The sequence below is a fragment of the Carica papaya genome, chromosome 1 (genome assembly GCF_054855325.1).
Source record: "Carica papaya isolate Zhongbai chromosome 1, ASM5485532v1, whole genome shotgun sequence".
NCBI classification, from domain to species: domain Eukaryota; kingdom Viridiplantae; phylum Streptophyta; class Magnoliopsida; order Brassicales; family Caricaceae; genus Carica; species Carica papaya.
The window spans coordinates 2,420,275-2,442,114 of NC_142309.1; the positions used below are offsets into that span (position 1 = coordinate 2,420,275).

General features: G+C 33.3%; 1 long non-coding RNA gene and 1 pseudogene across 5 annotated transcripts; both read right to left on the reverse strand.

Annotated features, from left to right (window-relative positions):
* On the reverse strand, positions 1-8,609 carry LOC110810233 (uncharacterized; annotated as a pseudogene). Its single transcript, XR_015814616.1, has 12 exons — positions 8,579-8,609; positions 8,256-8,426; positions 4,472-4,533; positions 4,141-4,398; positions 2,755-4,046; positions 2,318-2,666; positions 1,975-2,229; positions 1,663-1,879; positions 1,212-1,576; positions 860-1,070; positions 388-683; positions 1-110 (listed from the first exon to the last, which is right to left on the reverse strand). The product of XR_015814616.1 is annotated as an uncharacterized LOC110810233 (transcript).
* An 84-nt stretch (positions 8,610-8,693) lies between these two features.
* LOC148269081 (uncharacterized) lies at positions 8,694-20,518 on the reverse strand. Of its 4 annotated transcripts, none has more exons than XR_015817159.1 (6): positions 19,998-20,518; positions 19,604-19,738; positions 17,097-19,166; positions 10,110-11,102; positions 9,748-9,881; positions 8,694-9,626 (listed from the first exon to the last, which is right to left on the reverse strand). It is a non-coding gene; the product is annotated as an uncharacterized LOC148269081 (long non-coding RNA). The 4 variants fall into 4 exon arrangements; XR_015817158.1 differs by having other exon boundaries at positions 8,694-9,631; XR_015817157.1 differs by having other exon boundaries at positions 8,694-9,881.
* Between the last annotated feature and the right edge of the window lie 1,322 nt (positions 20,519-21,840).

Genomic DNA, 21,840 nt, shown 5'->3' on the forward strand with positions numbered 1-21,840 from the left:
TATATTGTTTCATAAAAATACTGTGTGTATTATGCCAAGTCTCTTCCCTTTCTCTGTTTCAATCCCTCAGTTATACTTCCCTTTTTATTGAACATGGAATATCATCTGACCTGAAAATATAATCAGTTTGGTTATTATCATTATTATGAAAACTAGTAAAGTATACTCACTCGAACTTATTATCTCATTGGAATAAGACGATGACTAATCTTTTAGTCATAAACAGCATATAAACAAAAATGAATATTTATGATTTTAAAGCTTCTGTAGTGTTTTTTTTTTTAATTTCATTTTGAGCAATGTATTCATGTTTTGTTCATAATTAAACAAGGTGGAGGCTGTCAAATATATTAAGATGAATTAATGAAGTCTGAGTTAGAGGTATACTTCTTCGATGAACTTGCATTTCCAGCGATTTATCTTGTCGCTGTATGATTTCTGAAATGTTATCAAGGTGCTGTGCGAGCTTTGGAATGTCAGATGAAGGCAGAACCTCACAAACTTTTAGAACTTGGATATGGCATGAGGTTTCCTCATGAATTTCAAATGTCCAAAACAGACTTCGAATTTCAAAACCTGATTTTTGCCAGCCACCCAAAAGCTTGTCGGGCAGACTGACGATTCTTGTATGCATCTGGGTCCTTAATCCTCGCTGAAGACTTTTGGAAATCCTTGCTGAAGGGCTGAAAAAACGGAGTTTAAAATTTTCCACTTTCAATTCGAAGGTAAAGATAATGAAGGCATAAAAAATTTCGAAATTTGCGTAGAATAATTGCAGCCTGTAATGATTATACAAATAATCATACACATATATATATATATATGTAATAATAGAGAAATAAAAGAGAAATCAAAAAACCAGAAAATGTTCCAAAAGATCTTCTGCTTTTCTCCACTAGAATCCCCTGCATCTCCTTCCTCTGAAATTGTACTTGGAAGATCCTCTGAAATTTTTGTCCCTTAAGCTGAGAAACTGAAATGATTTGGATAATGGACCATCTTCGAAAAATACGTTCTCACTAGAAGATCCTGCGTGATACACTGGCCATCTCTTTGGAACAACATAGTTCCTGCCAGAAACTTTATGGTTAATAATCTGATATATCATTACTTGTTAGTTAGAATCTACAATTTGAATTGCTTATTTTATAAACCAACATTTTTTTGTGTCTCAAATTAAAACTCAGATAATTAAAGGAATTAATTCATACCCTTCCATGCACTGATATTTGCAGCGATTCATTTTATCAACTGTGTAATTTCCGAATATGTTATCAAGGCGCTTCATGAGTTTTAGGATTTCAGAAGGCGGCTGAACATGCCAAACCTTCAAAACCTGAATTTGGTATGAAGTCTCCTTGTGAATTTCAACTGCCCAGAGCAGAATCAGATTGCTGTTTGTTGGATAATGCTCCAATAGTTGGGAAGATGTTCCATCAAGTGAGACAACATTTCTTTCGTCTTCTGATTTGCGCCAGCCACTCAATAGCCTTTTTAGCAAGTTAGAAAGTTCCTTAATGGTCTTGGGATCTTTGATCTTTGCAATAGATTTCCGGAAATTGTTGCTGAACCAAATCTATTTTATATTTAAAACGTACTAGCCTTATAGAGAAATTTCATAAATAATCATATTAAAGAAATAAAAAATGAAAAGGATCATACCATCCATCTAGCTTCCTTGAGATTTAGAGAGTTCATATTTAGTATCATATCAACTTGATCGATTTCAAATAAGACAGCAATAATTGCCTCAGACAAGCTTTTATCTTCATCGGCATTATGCAGACATCCGCGCTGTCTGACATTGTTTATATGTTTCTGCCAGACAGAACCGCTGTTACTTAGGGTTGCCTCATTCCCTAATATCCACATACACTACCTGTAAATACATCATACCTTTCGGTTTCAGTGACAAAGAAACGGAAAACGAAATATGTTGAATCTGAATTATTATTTTCTTTTTGGGTATAATGCCTTGCACGAGTTAGAGCCACATTCGCCCTCTGATTATTCGAAAGGAAACCAATTGATCCAATGCCGTTACATCTCACAGTTGATATGATTATCACGTCCTCCTCACCACCTTGGAATCCATCAACAGAACGAACATTTACTGTGAATCCACTCTCTTTGTTTGGAACATATTTGTCTCCAATTCTCTCCTTGATCGCGTAAACTTGAGCCTTGTAAGGCGAAACAATGCCTATACTGATTTTATCTCTCTTCTGCCTAAACTCTGAATTGGACAAGGGTAACACTCTAAGCCAAGCCAGTTATATAAACTTGGTTACTTCTTTTGCAAGAAATAGCAATGAACGCTAAAACAATTAAAAATTGAATATCTTTGAAAAGGTTATCAACAATCTGAGATGCCACAGCAACTTCAACCATGCTTTTGCGGCTATGTCCTGCATCGAATTGTTCTTTTCCACGAGCTATGTTGATAAATGAGTATGAGCTATACATATTTCCATCAAGAAGTTTCTTCTTGTAACTTCTTTGCTGTACATCAGGAGCATCACGAATTTGCCCATTATAGAACTCTTTGTTTGGAAAAAGACTTATCGAAGGATGCATTCGGTACTGGATATTTAGCAGATGTTTCCGATATCCTAATAAACCAACCTCTGAAACAAGCTTCTTCCAAATTCAGCATTCTCAGAAATCTATCACCCATACACACCTAGACCAGTCAGACAAATAAAATTACCCAAATATTAGAACAATAGAAAAATGGTAATGCTATCTCATTACCGGACTTTGCACCATTGCAGGCAGTTGAAGCTCATCACCTATAAGAATCGCGTGGTGTAAACCTGGACGTTGTGAAGGAATGACAGATTCACATTCTTTAAGCTGAGCTGCTTCATCAATAACCAACAATTCTAGCAGAGCCATTTCTTTGGTCTGCAACTTAGCAGATCTTGATGCAGTACAAAAAACCAATGTTGCATTTGCTAAGCAGAAGTCTTTTATCAAATATTTCTCAATGAAATCTGGAACTGCAAATTTTAGAGGCAGCAATTTTAGGATTTTCCAGAAGTTTTTTATTGCACGACTAAATCTAATGCTGAGAGATGTTGTCTTTCCATCATGAATATCTCTACGGACTTGCTGTAGCCCGCCATCACTAAGAGTACATCTGTGCAAAACTTTCTCAAGATACTTGAGCCGATTGAGAGTTTTTGTCATGTTTACTACGATATTTTTTGAAATGATAGAAGTCAGTAAACGTGTATACAAATTGACAATGCAAAACTTGAGCCGCTCAGAATAACATTTGAATCTTTTCTTTAGAAACTCCTCAAATGTGAGAGGATCATCACATTGTTTTTCTTCTGATTTTTTTTCACCAGACACTTTGTTTTTTCTCTCTTGATTTCCCTTCAAGGACTTCAAGATAACTTGATACCACACTTTTCTGTTATGCTCCATTTTTTGATTCTCACCCATTTCTTCATTCTCATGAATTCCAGGATTATTTTCTTCTTCCTCATTGTCGTTCAATACCTCTCATATTGCTCTTCGGGGTCCTTGAGCAAAGATAACATGGACAATAAAGTAGCATTCCAACCATAGGATGGTGTGAAACAACAGTAAAGCATTTCAACACGATAATCAAGAAAGACATCAAGAAGATCATCGCGTTCATCAATTTTCAATCGTTTCCCATTTCCAAACAAAACAATATCTCCAAGTCCATAAGTGTCATATTCAAGCCTCTCCAAAACTAATCCCATGAGTCGCGTTGTCACTTCCAGGACAGCAGTGTTGGTGGGCGCACATGTGAGAGTTCTGCATTTTAGTTTAAGAAGGGCAAACACGAGCAATCCCACTGTCTTTGTCTTGCCAGTCCCTGGAGGTGGAGGTCCCCAAATCAATTTCACAGTGTTATCATGGTGACACTCCCTTGTTCTGATACAAATTAAAATTGCAGCTTCCTGGGAATCATTTAACTCGAAAGATCGAATCAAACTCAAGATATTTGAAACTCCAGGACTGTCAATCTGTTCAGATAAACAGGCAGCACAGCCTGGTTTACTCCCCTGCAGTAATGGAACATAGAAATGACTAGCTATAAATTAAAAAGAATCACAATTTGGAATAATTAATTCATTCGAACTAAAAAGGTAGTTTTACCACTTAATAAGACATTGGTTGATACACATTCTTGATTATTTTCAAGTCTGTCCCTTCAAGTTCTGGGCTCAATGCATTCCATATTCGAAGACTCGTTGTTGTCATGTTAATGAGATAAACTCCAAAAAGCATTTCTCTCTTCTTCAAAATTAATCTATTATCTTCTCGAAATAAGAAATTACTATTAGTTTCCAGGCTATCTTTGTTCACAATAGGCTTCGATGAGCGTACAAAAGAATCTATCAGGCTCATCTTTGTCTACCCCATAAACATAAACAATGAGATAAGGTCTGTTTGGCCTATTGAGATCATCAATACATTTTGGCCTTACTTCTGTCAAGGCAATAAGATCTCCCACCTCTGGCTGATACTTGTCTACATTATTACTTTTAACTATAATTGTATAGAACCAAAGCTTAAGAGATTTACGACCAATAGATTTTTCAACGCTCAGTATTTTACAGGTTGGTGTTGTTTGAGAAATTGATTTCAAGCTTGATGACAAATCAGAATGTATTTCTTCAATGAGAGGGGGAATGAACGAATCCAGGTAACTCCAAACTGATTCAAAAGTATCCGGAATCTTACCGATCTGGTGTATACATAGATACATATATATATAATATTGAGAGACATCAAGTTAGAAATGCTGAAGTTTATAAAAAGTAATTAACACTCCTTTGCATAAGAAGTTTCAAAATCATTAGCAGAGATACATTTTCATTTAGCAATAATAAATAAACATCAATCAATCATAGTACAATAAAAGGTAATACTCAAATAAGAAGACATGAGAGCATTAACTCAAATACATTTGAGAGAGAGCGGGTAACTATTTTCTTTGGGTCGTTTTTGGGATATCTGATTTTTATCAAAATTTATCAATTTTTATTAGGTTAATCAATCATATATTCATATATATATATGTATAGTTTGTATAAGCGGAGAGAAGAGATATAAAGGGATGAAGCAGAACCTTGTCTTTGTAAAGATTTGTGTTGAGAACATCTAAGAAAACACCATATCGAGTAACTTTCTGCTCTTGATCTTCTTCTTCTTCGCCTTCTTAACAGATGTCATCTCCATTTTCCTTTACCCTTTTCTTCTTCCTTCCAGCTTTTTCCAATCACAGTTAATATATATATATATATATATATATATATATATATATAATGTTTGAATTTTTAAAGGCGGGAATTAATTCATTTTGGGAAACCAAAGCAATTAAATCTGTTCCTAGGGAGAATCAAAAGTTTCTCTCCCGCCGAATTAATTGTTATTATTCGTCTTCATTAATTAACATAAATGCAATCCAATGCAATCCAATCCAATTTTGGTATATTCTTGAAAATTTAGTTAATGTAATTTTTTTGGTTATCTGGGTAAAAATCTTCATGAACTGTTTGGGATTATAAAAAGAAAAAGGGTTAAAAATTATTTAACTTAAACAAATTTTATTAGAAAACAAATAAGTATATACATCTAGATAGAGGTTATTGGTAAAATCTTCATAAATCTTAAGATTTCAGAGAATCAGAGATCCCAAGTTAGAAAATTGAGGATATAATCTTCCCTCTCTCTGCTTCAATCCCCCAGCTTTACTTCCCTTCTTATTGAATGTGGAATATCTTCTGGCAAGAAAATATAATCAACTTAGGTGATACCATTATTATCAAAACTAGTAAGGTATGATAAAATTTTCACAAATCTTAAGATTTGTACACTTTCCCTCTCTGTAATTTGATTTTACTCTAGTTCAAAACCTGATTTTCGCCAGCCACTCCAAAGCAATTCTTTGTATGCATCCATCCTTCATCCTCACCGGAAGCGAACCTATTTTTGAAATTTCCTGCAGATTATCCTGAAAAATAATGTCACGAATCATAATAAAAAACTATTTACATCATTACTGTATTTGTTTCCTAATTTCACCAAGCGCACTTAGGTGATCCCTCGTTGAACTCTGTAGTGCAAAAAGTAAAAATTTGACTGAATTTTTAATTAGATGATTGTTTTTGAAATTGAAGAAACTAATCTATTTAAACTTGACCCACTAAAGACTCAGTTGGACCCGAAAGTAAAATGACTCTGATTCAGAATCTAATAATTATTTTATTATTGAATCGAATCAAAACATAATATTCAAATAGTGAATAATAAAATTCTAATATAGGTAGTTTTTATATAATCAAGAAACAAATCAAATAGTATCTAATTTAAGCTTTTGAGAACATATTATCTTACAGATTTACTTGATTGAACATCAAAGTAAACTTTTCTATTTTAAATTTTAAAGTAAAAATAGCAAAGACCTCAAAAATTGGGAAGACACTCAAGACTATTATATGTGTGCATAGTTCTGACCATAATCACAGTTTACAGTTCACAATTTTATACATGTACATAATCTCTAGAAATGACTATGGATCCTTGAGTCTGTAGGAATTATCTTAAAATATTTTATCAGAATTCTCAGTTAATATTATTGTTTAACCACTCGTGAGTTGATCTTGATGTTATGTTCTCGTATCTTAAGCTAAAAGATCTAAATGATTTTAGCACCATACCAACTTGAATGATTTCAACCAAGGTAGCAGTAATTGCCTTAGACAAGCTTTTATCTTCATCAGCATTATGCCTATATCCGCACAGCCTGGCATCTTTTATCAGTTTCTACCAGACTGAGAGACATTATTACTTACAATTGCCTCATTCCCTAATATCCACATACAGTACCTGTAAGCATATCATAACTTTCAGTTTGAGTGACAAAAAAACGGAAAGCGAAATATGTTGAATCTGAATTACTATCTTATGTTTAGTATGATACCTTATACAAGTTAGAGCCACATTTGCCCTTTGATTATACAAAAGAAAACCAACTGATCTAGTTCCGTTGGATCTCACAGTTGATATGATTAACACATCCTCATCGTTACCTTGAAATCCATCAACAGAACGATCATTTACCGTGAATCCACTTTCTTCTTTTGAAACGTATTTGTCTCAAATTCTCTTATGGATTGTGTAAACTTGAGCCTTGTCTTGGCAATCCCTGGAGGTCCCCAAATCAATTTCACAGTTTTCTCATGGTGACACTCCCTTGTTGCAATACAACTTGAAGTTGCAGTTTCCTAGGAATTATTTAAATTGAAAGAACGAATCATGCTCAAGATATTTGAAACTCGAGGAGGTTCAATCTATTCAGATAAACGGGCCGCACAACCTAATTTACTCCCTTGCAATAATAAGACATAAAAATTACTAGCTATAAATTGGAAATGAATGAAAATTTAGAGCAATTAATCCATTTGAATTGAAAAAGTACTTTTACCACTTACACTAGTTGACACATTTTTTATTATCTTCAAGTTTGTCCACTTGAGCTTCGGATCTATTGCTTTTCATATTCGAACACTCGTTGTAATGTTAATGAGATAAACTCATAAAAACATTTGTCTCTGATTCATGGTTTTTATTTGGAGTGATTAATTCATTTTAATTTAAAAAATACTTTTACCACTTACATAAGACACTGGTTGACATGCATTCTTGATTATATTCAAGTTTGACTGCATGTGCTTCGGGTCTATTGCTTTTCATATTCGAACACTCGTGGTCATGTTAATGAGATAAACTCAAGTGAGGGCATTAGGATGGTTGAAGATTGGTTCGGTCTAGAAGGTTGGTTTTTGAAGGGTTAAAATGCTGGCCCGCCCGTTCATTATCTCAAAAAAAAAAATGTTAATGAGATAAACTCAGAAAAACATTTCTCTGATTCATGGTTTTCCTATTATCTTCTCTAAGTAACAAATTCTTACCAGTTCCTATGCCATCCTCGTTCGCAATAGGCTTCGACGAGAGGATAAAGAAGCTATCAAACTTACATTTGTCTACCCGATAAACATGAGCAATGAGATAAGGTCTGCTTGGCTCGTTGAGATCATCAATACATTTTGGCCTTACTCCAGTCAAGGCAATAAGATCTCCTACCTTTGACTGATACTTTTTTGGATTATTACTTTTCACTGTAATAGTATAGAACAAGTTATTGGGAGGCTTATAACCTTCAGATATTTCAATGCTCAAAATTTCAAAAGTGGGAGTTGTCTAAGAAATTGATTCCAAGCTTGATGACAAATCAGAATGTATTTCTTCAATCAGAGGAATAAAGGATTTCAGGTAAGTCCAAACTGATTCAAAAGTCTCAGGAATCTTATCGACCTTTTGTATACGCACATATATGTATATGTATATACATATTGGGAGACAGCAAGTTAAAACTGCTAATACAAAAAGTAATTACCACTCATTTGCATAGAATATTTAGAAGCTTCAAAATTAAAACATAAATAAATTTTTACTTTCTAAAAACTAATAAATAATGCATAAACATCAATCGTAACACAATAAAAAAATAACAGTTAAACAATAAAACACGGAAATATAAAAAAGAACTTATCAACCATTCAGCCAAGTAGTGGTTAATATTAACTCAAATACATTTGAGAGAAATAATGAATAACTATTTTGTTTAGCTCATTTTTTGCATATCTGACTTTGATCAATATTTATCACTTCTTATAAAATTAATCAATCATATAGATATTCAGATATATGTGTCTATAATTTTTATAAGCACAAAGAAAAGATATGGAGGGGTGAAGGAGAACCTAGTCTTTATAAAGATCTCTGTCAAAAACATCTGTAAAAAACTAAGAAAACACCATATCAAGCAAACTTCTGCTCTTAATCTTCTTCTTCTTCATAACAAATGTCGACTCCATTTTCCTTTACCCTTTTCTTCTTGCTTCAAGTTTTTCCGAATCACAACTAAAATCAATATATATATATATATATATATATATATATATGCATGTATTGTTTGTGTGGAGACAAAAATAAAATGGGCCAAGAAATGCATATTTCTAAGGTATCCTTCTGGTACCATGGGATACAAGCTACAGGATATCGAGACAAGTAACATTATCATACTCAGAAATGTTATCCTTCATGAGCATATATTTCCCACAGGAACAGAAGTCGGATGAAGACATCAGAAACCTTGACAGGATCAAGGTGTGAGTCCATAACCGCAACAAGAATGTACAACACCCCAAAATTTGAAAGTAGTAGTCAAGAAGATCAAAGGGAAAATTTAGAAGACATTATGGACATGCCCAACCAAGTACAAAAAGAGTGGACATTCATTGGAAAGGTACTCTTTGGCAGGTCCAGGGAGGAACTTTGGAATAAATATTTTCATTATTCATCTTTGGGATTAATAAAGTAAATTAGATAATTATATGAGTTAAAGAAAGCAGCTTATAAACTGGCAGTAAAAATAAAAAATTGAGTCTCATTTTCTACATACAAGAGTTAAGCAGAAGTAAACATAAGTTGAAGAGGCACTTTACCCCAAGAGGCACTTAACATCTACTTAAGCACTTCATGAAGGCATTTAGAAACCACCTATCAAAATATTCCTGCACTAAAATCAACAACTTTTTCAATGACCTTTTTTTTTCAAGAAGAAAAGATGAATTGACTACCATAACTGAAAATTTGAATGCCAAATATATAACCAGAGGCAATATAATTCCATACAAGGATTGCTGGCAATGGATGTTTCAGATTAATCACCAATGCACCATCTTGAACTATTGGAATGGGCAGATTAAATCTGCTGGAAACAAAATTGTCATCTAGGAGATAAAACCCTCTTCTGTCCCCCTCCACCCCTACAACAAGTAAAAGGAAAAAAGAAAGAAAACTAAAGGAAATTTGAAAATTTTCAAAATGCTAGAAGAATTGCGAAGAAATTTTCAAAAAGAAAGAGAACAGTTACTAAAAATGCTTGTACGCGTTCTCTGTTTTACTATAGTTGAAGAAATATGTCTAACATAAATCTATATGATCATTACTTAATGTACCACAACAACTAAATAAAAAGAAAATTATTTAAGAACCTTTCATTTGCATCTTTGACAAATCTCATTGAATAGAGTCCTGCAAAGCAACAAATGGGTAAATTAAGTTCTCACCATTTCCCGTGAAGAGATTGCCTTCCACAAATGTTGCATATTAACTTGAGCAAAACCACATAGCCTACCACATTAGATCAGCCATTATGCCAACTTCAACAGAATAAGTGACAAGATTGAAGGTGCATGAGCAACTAAAGCACAATCTTGAGCCATCAGAAAATCACAGAAAATATTTTGCTTGAAAAATAATTGATCTTATAGTGATTCATTTCGTCAACTGTGTAATTTCCAAATATGTTATCAAGGCACTTCGCAAGCTTCAGGATTCCAGAAGGCAGCAAAAAATCCCAAACCTTCAGAACCTGAATTTGGAATGAAGTCTCCTTGTGAATTTCAACAGCCCAAAGCAGAATCAGATTGCTGTTTATTGGATACTGCTCCAACAGCTGAGAACATGTTCCATCAAGTGAGACAACATTTCTTTCATTTTCTGATTGACGCCAACCACTTGATAGCTTTTTTAACAAGCTACAAAGTTGCTTGAAGGTCTCAGGATCTTTGATCTTTGCAATAGATTTCCAGAAATCGTTGCTGAACCAAACTTATTTTTCATATTGAAACGTATTAGCCTCAGACAATAAGCAATTCAAACGTATTAAAACTCATTCATGTATTAGCCTTGTAGAGAAATTTCATGAATGATCATATTAAAGAAAGAAAAAATAATACGTACCAAAAGAAAGAAAAAATAAAACGTACCATCCATCTAGCTTCCTTGAGATTTAGAGAGTCCATATTGAGTACCATGCCAACTTGATCAATTTTGACCAAGGCAGCAGTAATTGCCTCAGACAACTTTTATCTTCATCAGCATTATGCAGACATCTGCGCTGTCTGGCATCATTTATCAGTTTCTGCCAGACTGAGCCGCTGTTACTTAGAGTTGCCTCATTCCTTAATATCTACATACAGTACCTGTAAATACATCATACCTTTCGATTTTCATGACATATATATGAAAAACGAAATATGTTACATTTGCCCTCTGATTATTCAAAAGAAAACCAACTGATCCAGTCCCGTTACATCTCACAGTTGATATGATTATCACATCATCCTCCCCACCTTGTAATCGAATCAAGGTACCTGAAAACTTGTTTTTCCTGGCAGTTTAATTGCCCTTTTCTTTGTTCTCTCTGTTTTTTGTTTTCCTTAATTTTTCCGGCTGTTTCAATTCTCAATAACCCCGAGTGAAAAAACCAAAAGAATGAAGAAAAATCTTCCCAAACATTAGATCAGATGAAACAAGAAAACTATCACAACTTTACTATCAATGCAGATTGGGATAACAATACAATCAAATAAAATTGAGTCTGTACACGTCCTAAAACAATGAAAAAACTTCAAAGTTCTCACTTATGTTTCATCAAGTAAAGATTAAAATATCAGATCTTTTGGCCTGCCAAGCATCCACTACTAGCATGCAAATGTCAGATATATCAATCAAAACCTCAAATCTTTTAAACTCTCTACATTGAAATTATTCTCACTTCATAACATTTCTTTACCTCTTAACACCTACTTAAGCACTTTACGACGACATTTAGAAACACCTACAAAAATATTCCCACACTAAAATCAACAAATTTTTCAAGAACTTTTTTTTTGTTTTAAGGAAAGATGAATTGACTACCAGAACTGAGAACTTGAATGCCAAATGTACAACCAGAAGCAGTATAATTCCATAAAAGGATTGCTGGCTATCGATGTTTCATATTAATCATCAATGCACCATCTTGAACTATCGGAACGGGCAGAATAAAATCTGCTGGAAACAAAATAGCCATCTAGGAGATAAAACCCTCTTTTGTCCCCCTCCACCCCCATAACAAGTAAAAGAAAAAAAGAAAGAAAACTAATGCAAATTTGAAAATTTTCAAAATGCTAGAAGAATTGAATTGAATGTGACAGCAAGAGATGGATCAGAATCAATGAAGGATGTTTGTTTTCCTTTGATTACCAAAACAAAAAAAAATCCTCTCAGTAATTAGATCATCAACTGAATTCCAAGTAGCTACTAATAATGCTCGCTCGTTTTCTCTGTTTTACTATAGTTGAAGAAATATGTCTAACATAAATCTATAAGGTCATTACTTACTGTACCACAACAACTAAATAAAAAAAAAATTATTTAAGAACCTTTAATTTGCACCTTTGACAAAACTCATTGAACATAGTCCTGCAAAGCAACAAATGGGTTAACTAGGTTCTCAACATTTCCCGTGAATAGACTTACAGATGTTGCACATTTACTTGAGCAAAACCACATTAGAACCATTATGCCAACTTCAACAGAAGAAGTGACAAGAATGCCAGTGCACGAGCAACTAAAGCACAATCTATAGCCATCAGAAAATCATATAAGGTATTTTGGTTGAAAAATAATCGATCTTGCCAACCAACTCCTTGGTTACCACTATGTACAACAGTTCAGGAACTATTTGGAAGATCCAATCATATGCCACTATATAAAATATCAAAAGCACACTTTTCATACTTTTGACATCCTAAGATTCTATCGTTTTATATCAAGCATTGGTAGCTTACAGAACATAATAAAAATCACATTTGCAAACATATGTGCTTTCTCTTCTAGCTCAGTTGTATAAGATTGAAGTCTTTTGATTTGATTTATTTTAATTCAAATACCACCAGTGGCAATTTGCATGTTCATTATGATGTTTTGAATCATAAAAATAAGGGAGTGAGAAAGAAGCATCTCTACAATATAACAAATGGCTGGATTTTATTTTTTATCACCAACAAGACAGTGAATCTTCCAGGAACAACCAAATGAATACCATAGCATTCTTGCATATAAAAATACTACGTTCCAGCTTAACCACCATTAGTAACAAGGTATAAAAACAACACACATAACAATCAATACTAACCACTCAATTCTAAATATATGACTTAAAATGACATTACAGCAGAATAAGAATGCAGATTTGAGTTCAGAAGAATACACAGTACGATCACCTACTATTTGCAAACATGTAGAATAAGGGCCTTCCTCTTCAGAAGAAGAAGAGGAAGAAGATAAATCTAAAAGATAATATTTGAAAGCTACCAACAATTCCTCCATATTATCTCCTCGAACCATGATATAAACTTCTTCATAACCTGCTTTTCTGTTAAAGCCACCACCTACAGAGAACACAGGTCTCCAAACTACATTTGTGAATACAACTTCAACTTCTCCTTCAAGGTTGTAGGGAATAGCCAAGCCCTTCTAAACATCATCATGCTTTCATAGTCTGGAAATCCATAAATTAATCAAATCAAAACTTTCCTTGAAAAAATTTTCACTTGGTCAACCAATTGTATATGTTGTACAAATGAGCATCCCCGAGTTAACTGAAATCCCCACTTCGAAAGCACGGGAAACAGTATCTTAAGCACAGAATTCGCCCTAAAAAAAGTCTAGGCCGCAGTATCAATAGCCGTATTGATACTGTGATCCAATAATGCCAAAGCAATTTAAAAATTCAATGTTGGTAATAAAACCAATTCAGGATAAGCACAAACAAGACAACTGCATCTCTTTAAAACCTGAATCAAGACCTTATTGTTTGTTTTCATCATCAAGTAAAACTTTCTTGAGAATTTAAATGCAAGAAGGTTGTCTTCTATTTAAAATAAAACTACAAAATCTTCATCAACAGAAATGTGCATCAACAGAAAACAGGCTGTCATTAGTAATTGCATCTCTTCAAAACCTTCATCAAGTCCTCGATTTTATCAAGTAAAACTTTCTCAAGAATCCTAATTCAAGGAGCCAGAGTTCATTTTAAACTGAAACTTAAGATGCGGTAATTCTTGGAGAAAAAATTGAGCTAACATAAACCCACAAGTCCTTATAGTTTTTATTATTAACCAAAACTTTCTCAAGATATCAAATGAAAGAAGAAAGTTATTAGTTTAAAGAAAAACCCAAGACATAGGATTTCTTGGAAATGAATTGAGCCAAAATATTGTTCTTGAAATGTATAAAAACTTGAAGAATATCTCTATCGAGTTTCCAAGAATTCCTGTATATTGGTTTTACTTTAAACAGAAAACTGGCTGCTATTACTAATTGCATCTATTGAGAACTTTCATCAAGATCTCGATTTCATCATCAAATAAAACTTTCTCGAGCTAACATAAACCCACAAGTCCTTATAGTTTTTATTATTAACCAAAACTTTCTCAAGATATCAAATGAAAGAAGAAAGTTATTAGTTTAAAGAAAAACCCAAGACATCATCAAATAAAACTTTCTTGAGCTAACATAAACCCACAAGTCCTTATAGTTTTTATTATTAACCAAAACTTTCTCAAGATATCAAATGAAAGAAGAAAGTTATTAGTTTAAAGAAAAACCCAAGACATAGGAATTCTTGGAAATGAATTGAGCCAAAATATTGTTCTTTAAATGTATAAAAACTTGAAGAATATCTCTATCGAGTTTCCAAGAATTCCTGTATATTGGTTTTACTTTAAACAGAAAACCGGCTGCTATTACTAATTGCATCTATTGAGAACTTTCATCAAGATCTCGATTTCATCATCAAATAAAACTTTCTCGAGAATCTTGATTAAGGAGGCAGTGTCCATTTTAAACAAAAACTCAAAATGTAGTAATATTTGGAAAAACAATTGAGCTAACATGAACCCACAAGTCCTTATGGTTTTTACCACTAAGGTAAACTTTCTCAAGAAACCCAATGAAAAAATAAAGACTTTGGTTTAAACAAAAACTCAAGACAAGATTTCTTGGAAATGAATTGAGCCAAAACATTGTTCTTGAGATTTGCAGAAACTTGAAGAATATCTATCTTGAGTTTCCAAGAATGTCCTGTACATTGATTTTAGTTTAAACATATCGGCCACTATTGGTAATTGCATCTCATCAAAACCTTCATCAAGTCCTTCTTGATTTTATCATCCAGTAAAACTTTCTTGAGAATCCTAGTTCAACGAGCCAATATTCATTAAACAAAAACTCAACATTTCTTGGAAAAAAATTGAGCTAACAAGAACTTGCAAGTCCTTATGATTTATATCGTTAAGTCAAATTTTCTCGAGAAATCCAAGGAAAGAAGAAAGACTTCAGTTTAAATAAAAACTCAAGACACAGCATTTCTTGAAAAGAAATTGAGCCATAACAGAACCCACAAGGCTGACTCCTTAAAAGAACTCGACCTTCTGTATATGCATCTTATCATCAAGTAAAACTTTCTCAAAAATCATGATTCAAGAAGTCAGAATCCACTTTAAACTAAAACTCAAGATGCAGTAGTTCTTTGAAAAGATTGAGATAAACATGAATGAGCAAGTCCTTATGGTTTTTATCATTAAGTAAAACTTTTTCAAGAAACTCAACAAAACAAGACAATCCTTGGTTCAAACAAAAACTCAAAGACATATTTTCTTGGAAATGAATTGAGCCAAAACAGAACGCACAAGACAACTCCTTAAATAACTCAAACTTCACATATACGCATCTTATCAATGTCTAAAACGTTCAAATGCAACTTCAACTGTGGGTTGTATCTGGCTATAAAAAATTTGAGCTTTTGAAAAGAACCAAATCAGATAGGGCATTTTCAAGGGATTGTATGAGACAAAACGAAATACTTTTCATGAGATGTGGAGAAACTCGAGGAATTCTGCTCTTGAGTTTCCAAGAATTCTCGCATCTTAAGTCTTAGTTTCAAAGGAAAATTAGCTCCGGTTAGTTAAATGGATTTCTTCAAAGCCTTAATTAAGTTGTTCTTGCGTTTATAGTCAAACTGATACTTATTACCGGAAACTGGAACGGAAAAAGGCGTCGAAGTCCGCAGGGTTCGCGTTTCACTATTTCGTGGCTCTCCTCTTTCGGCTTTTATTTCCTTTGTCGGCATCGGTGATTCTTCGGCCACTTGAGGGTGTTTTCCGGTTTCAGAATCACGCACCCACCAAACTGAGTATTAAAATCAAATGATTCACGCATTTGTAAAGGAATGAAAAGAAATTGCCTCACAATTCAAAAATTGGGGTTTTGACCACCGGCTACGATCTCTTGGCTCCTGCTCACCTGTGGCGGAGGCCACTTGGCTACACACAGTAATATGGCCTCGTCGGCTGCCTCCCTGCTATCGCCGCACCCCTTTTTTTTCTTCTACTGCCGCTCCCTTCCTCTCTCACCTGATCTCTCTCTCTCTCTCTCTCTCTCCCCTTCGCTTGTCCCTGCAGGGTCCGTAGATGGCGGATGCAGGGTGTATATATATTTAGTAGGATGGATTTTGGACCGTTGGATTTAAGATGTTATTTCTGACCGTTAGATCTACTATTTAATGAAGGGTATGTAATACTATCCCTCCAAAATTAATACATAATATTTTTCAAAATAATTTTTGAATTCTTAAAAATTTTAAATATAAAAATAATATTAATGTATTAATATTTTATTAAAAATAATACTATATTTTAATTTTTATAAACTTATCTGTTTAAAAATAAAATTTAATTTTTAATAGATAAAATTCATGTACCTGATATCAGACGACGAATGTCAGATTGGACGTCAGTCTCTGTCAAAAAAATTCTCGCTTTCTCTCAATTTAAAATTTTAAAATTTAATGAGTTACTAACTTCTAAACACTATATATAAGAACTTAAATAGAATTCATTTAAAATTCTGAAAATCCATACTTGACTTAACTAGGACAAGAATTCTATTGGTTTGGAAAAATTAGTTTTGATGAAAGGCCACCCAACCTCCGCTAGATTTCAGTAAAGCTAAGGCTTACTAGTTTCAAAATGTGCTTAGTCTTATTAAACTAGCTTCAATTAAAATCCAACCAAATGCAAGGAGCAAAAAACATAATTTATTTTGGGAGGCAAACACCTTAATTACCACAACCGTTGCAATGAAGTTACCTGAATTACTAGTTGAATGGTCCCAAGTACTTATCATGGCAGCTGCAACAAAGATTAAGAAAATGGAAAGAAGAAGAAAAATCCATGACATGCTTCTTGGAAATGTGAATCAATCTGACCAATGAAATTTTCTAAACTCGATTACTACAACCGTTGCAATGAGGTTACCTGAATTACTAGTTGAATGGTCTCAAGTAATTGCCATGGCAGCTGCAACAAAGCTTAAGAAAAAGGAAAGCAAAAGAAAATCCAGGACATTTTTATTGGAAATGTGCATCAATCTTACCAAAGAAATTTTCTACACTCAATTACCACAACCGTTGCAATGAGGTTACCTGAATTACTAGTTGAATCGTCCCAGTAATTGTCATGGCAGCTGCAACAAAGCTTAAGAAAACGGAAAGCAGAAGAAAATCCAGGACATGTTTATTGGAAATGTGCATCAATCTGGCCAATGAAATTTTCTAAACATGTAAATAGAATTAATGGTGAATAATAGCGGCAAGATTACAAATTTTAGCATTGACAGCTGCATTTTCTTATGGTACCATGATTTACTAGCAAAAGAATCAAACTCCAACCCCTAATTTTCTTTTGCGCTTTTCTATTTCTGTTCTTGGAGTTTCATGCATTCCCATGCTTGAAAATCGGCAAGCAAAAGCAATATAGAGTCTTCGATGATCAAATCACTAAAAAAATCTCAGAGGCTTGTGGCCATCAGGTGGAGCAAGAGACTTGGTTTCCCTTATAGCAACAGATAAATATAGCATATATAGGGTCTCCCAAGAGCTATATAAACAGATGCCCAACATTCTCACATTGTGCTTAGGCTATTTAAATGGATTTACTCGAACTCTAACTAAAAACATGTATCTTAAGAAAGCAAGTGAAGAATATCCCTGGTAAAGTGGTGGAGGAGCTTTTTTTTATATATAAAGAAGGGAAGTGGTGAAGACATTAAATGGCAATTTTTTGTATTGCTTTGATGATCTCAACATGTTTTTTTAGACTACTACTTACACACATAAGTTCTGCACTTTGGGTATAATTAGAGTTCTAAATTTTATAGTTAATCATGAGACAAGAATCACAATTTAATCAAATTAAGTGTGCGAACATATGCTATAAAATGGTATTGATTCATCACAAACTGATGCAGAATGGGTTAGCATTAGATCTCCTAAATAAATTAGAAATTATAATAATTATATTATTATTTAAGATTATTATTATAATTTTAGTAATTTAGGATTTTTATTCTTATTAGTATTACTAATATTATTAGTGTGTTAGGTTCTTATTCTTACTAGGATTAGTATTTCTAATTTTACAAATTTATTATTTTCTAATCTAACTCTATTAGGAAAAGATATTTAAAGAAAACAATTTTGTAATTTTATTTATTGATCATTTAATTATTCAACAATATTTTGAGAGCTTCTCAGTTTCCTAGTTGTAAAATATAATCAAATCCTGAAATATGATGCTTACAACTTCTAAGATGTGATGTCTAAGAAACTCTATGTGTGATGCCTAGGTTCGCTTTATCTCCAAATCCCTCATTAAACAAATCAACCTTATTTGTCCAATATAACAAAAATATCAGATGATGTTGAGCCTTGGAGGAGGAAAATTACTTGTTTGAATCTGAAAAACAGGACTGAAACAGGGGTTATCTCCTGTTTTTGCAACAGAGGCAGAATGGCTGGAAACAGAGACAGGGCGACTGCAGGGTGGCACATTGCAGTCTGTGCGAGCTCAATGGTGAGTGTGCCTCGGGCTTTTGTAGAGCATGCACGTCCATCGCTGCTGCACCCAAACAACGTGCGCATTTTCTGCATGATGTGTGTCTATCCCAGCAAATTTATCCACCTAGGCTCCCTCCTTCCACACACAGATACCTGAAAAACTTGTTTCTCCAGGCAGTTTAATTGCCCTTTTCTTTGTTCTCTCTGTTCTTTTGTTTTCCTTCATTTTTCCAGCTGTTTTTATTCACAGAAACTCCGAGTGAAAAAAACCAACGGAATGAAGAAAAATCTCGCCAAACATTAGATCACATGAAACAAAAAACTATCACTACTTCAGTATCAATGCAGATTGGGATAACAATACAATCAAATAAAATTGTGTCTGTACACGTCCTAAAACAATGAAAGAACTTCAAAGTCCACACAAATGTTTCATCAAGTCAAGAGTAAGATATCAGATCTTTTGACCTGCCAAGCATCATCCACTACTAGCATGCAAAGGTCAGATATATCAATCAAAACCTCAAATCTTTTAGGCTCTCTGCATTGAAATTATTCTCACTTCATAACATTTCCTCACCTCTTAACACCTACTTAAGCATTTTACAAAGACATTTAGAAACCACCACCAAAATATTCCTACACTAAAATCAACAACTTTTTTAATGACCTTTCTTTTTAAGAAAAAAAGATGAATTGACAGCCAGAATTGAAAACTTGAATGCCAAATGTACAACCAGAGGCAATATAATTCCATACCAGGATTGCTGGCTATGGATGTTTCGTATTAAACGCCAATACACCATCTTGAACTATTGGAACGGGCAGAATAAAATCTGCTGGAAACAAAATTTTCATCTAGGAGATAAAACCCTCTTCTGTCCCCCTCCACCCCTACAACAAGCAAAAGAAAAAAAGAAAGAAAACTAACGCAAATTTGAAAATTTTCAAAATGCTAGAAGAATTGAATTGAATATGACAGAAAGAGATGGATCAGAATAAATGAAGGATGTTTGTTTTCCTTTGATTAACAAAACAATATGCAGAATTTCTTGGAACAAATTGAGCCAGAAAAGACCGACTCCTTTATTTCTTGGTATATGCATCTTATCAACGTCGAAGAGTCGGATTCTTGGTGAAACACAGACGGTACCTTTTATCTGCTTATCAGAAAATCCAACACTTTCGGAGGACAAATTAGAGACCGAGTATCAAGTCTTCATCATCTTCATTTAAAACATTCTCGAAAATCTAGACTCTGCCACTCTTTTCGTTCTTATGAAAATACATTCTCGAGAATCGTATATAAAAAGATGCGGGAATTCTTCGAAATAGAGATAGCCAAAGGAGGAGCCTTATGGTTCTTATGATCAAGTAAAACTTTTTTGAGAATCCCAATGCAAGAAGCCAGTCTTTTGTTTAAACTAAAGTGAGGACATAATAATTCTTGGAAATAAATCAATCCACGACAGAACTCACAAGATCTCTTGGCTCCTGCTCGCCTGCGGCGGCGGCTACTTGACCACACACAGTAATTGGGCTTCCTCGACTGCTTGCCTGCCACCGCCGCACCCCTTTTTTCCTTCTACTGGCTGCCGCTCCCTTCCTCTCTCACCTGATCGGCCCTCTCTCTCTCCTTCCCTTCTCTCTTCAGGTTTCGAAGTCGGCGGATGCAAGGTGTATATATATTTAGTGGGATGTATTTTAGACCGTTGGGCACGATATCTGACCGTTCGATCTACGATTCCATTAAGGGTATGTTGGTCATTTAACCCTCCCTTTAACAGTGGCCGTTGGATCTCAAAAATCTGGACCGTACGTTCTGCATACTTACCTCTGCTTGCGTGGCTTCGACGCGGACCGTCCACCACGCAGCGGACTCTGGTAAGTACTGTAGAATATTATAATATTCTTATCATTAACTATAATATAAAATCAATAAAAATATTGTATATTCATGTATTAATAATAATAAATTTAAGTATACATTTTTGTAGAAATAAATAAAAATTATTTTATAAATTAATCAATTATTAATTAGAGGTCCTCCTTATTTTTGTTATATTTAAAGGTATTAATCAAAATAGTATTAATCATAAGAATTAATTTTAATTAATATTTTACGTTTAGTAACTAAATATAATATATATATATATATCAAATTTGAGTACATATTATTTTATATAATTAAAAACTTATTATTATATTGAATAAAGATAATTAAATTAAATTTGTATATTTAAAGTGGATTCTTGCCACTTTGTTATTTTAAAGTACCACAAGATTCAATTAACAACTTTAAAATATTTTCTAATTGAATTATTCGTAAATTGACTAACTATATGTACTATAAATCTTATATTAAGCCTTGTGTATGCTAAGGTCTCCTCGTCGTGCATGATATTGATATTTGGTTGCATAGAAGTCTCTGTTAGTTTGTAACAAATTATTTTTGTCTTTTAAAATAAAAAATTAACTACATATTTTCTTTATGATACATTTTCTCGATCAATTCACCTTCATCCTAAAGAAGTATTTCAAACTTTTTAGACCGTTTATCTCGAATTCTTTGGTAAGGATATTTATGAGTTTTATAAGTTCACATTCAAGATCTCCAATTAGAAGTATGTCATCTATATATCTTATTAATATTGTAATTTTTTCATTTTTAAAGTATTTTACAAATAACGTGACCTATTTTATACTGTATATATCTTTACTTTTTTATCATTTTAATTGATATATCAAACTAAACTTTCATATACTATTTTATACTCGAATTTGAAGTAAAAAATTCATTTCTTCATCCACTAAGAACTCAGTTGGTTCGAGAGTAAAATGATTTTAATAATTCTGATTCAAAATATTTGAATATCATAAAATTCTAATATAAGTAGTTCGTATATAATCAAGACACATACTATAGATAATTCAGGCACTCAAAAATTCTAATTTAAGTTTTTGACGAAATATTATCTTACAGATATGTTTGAACG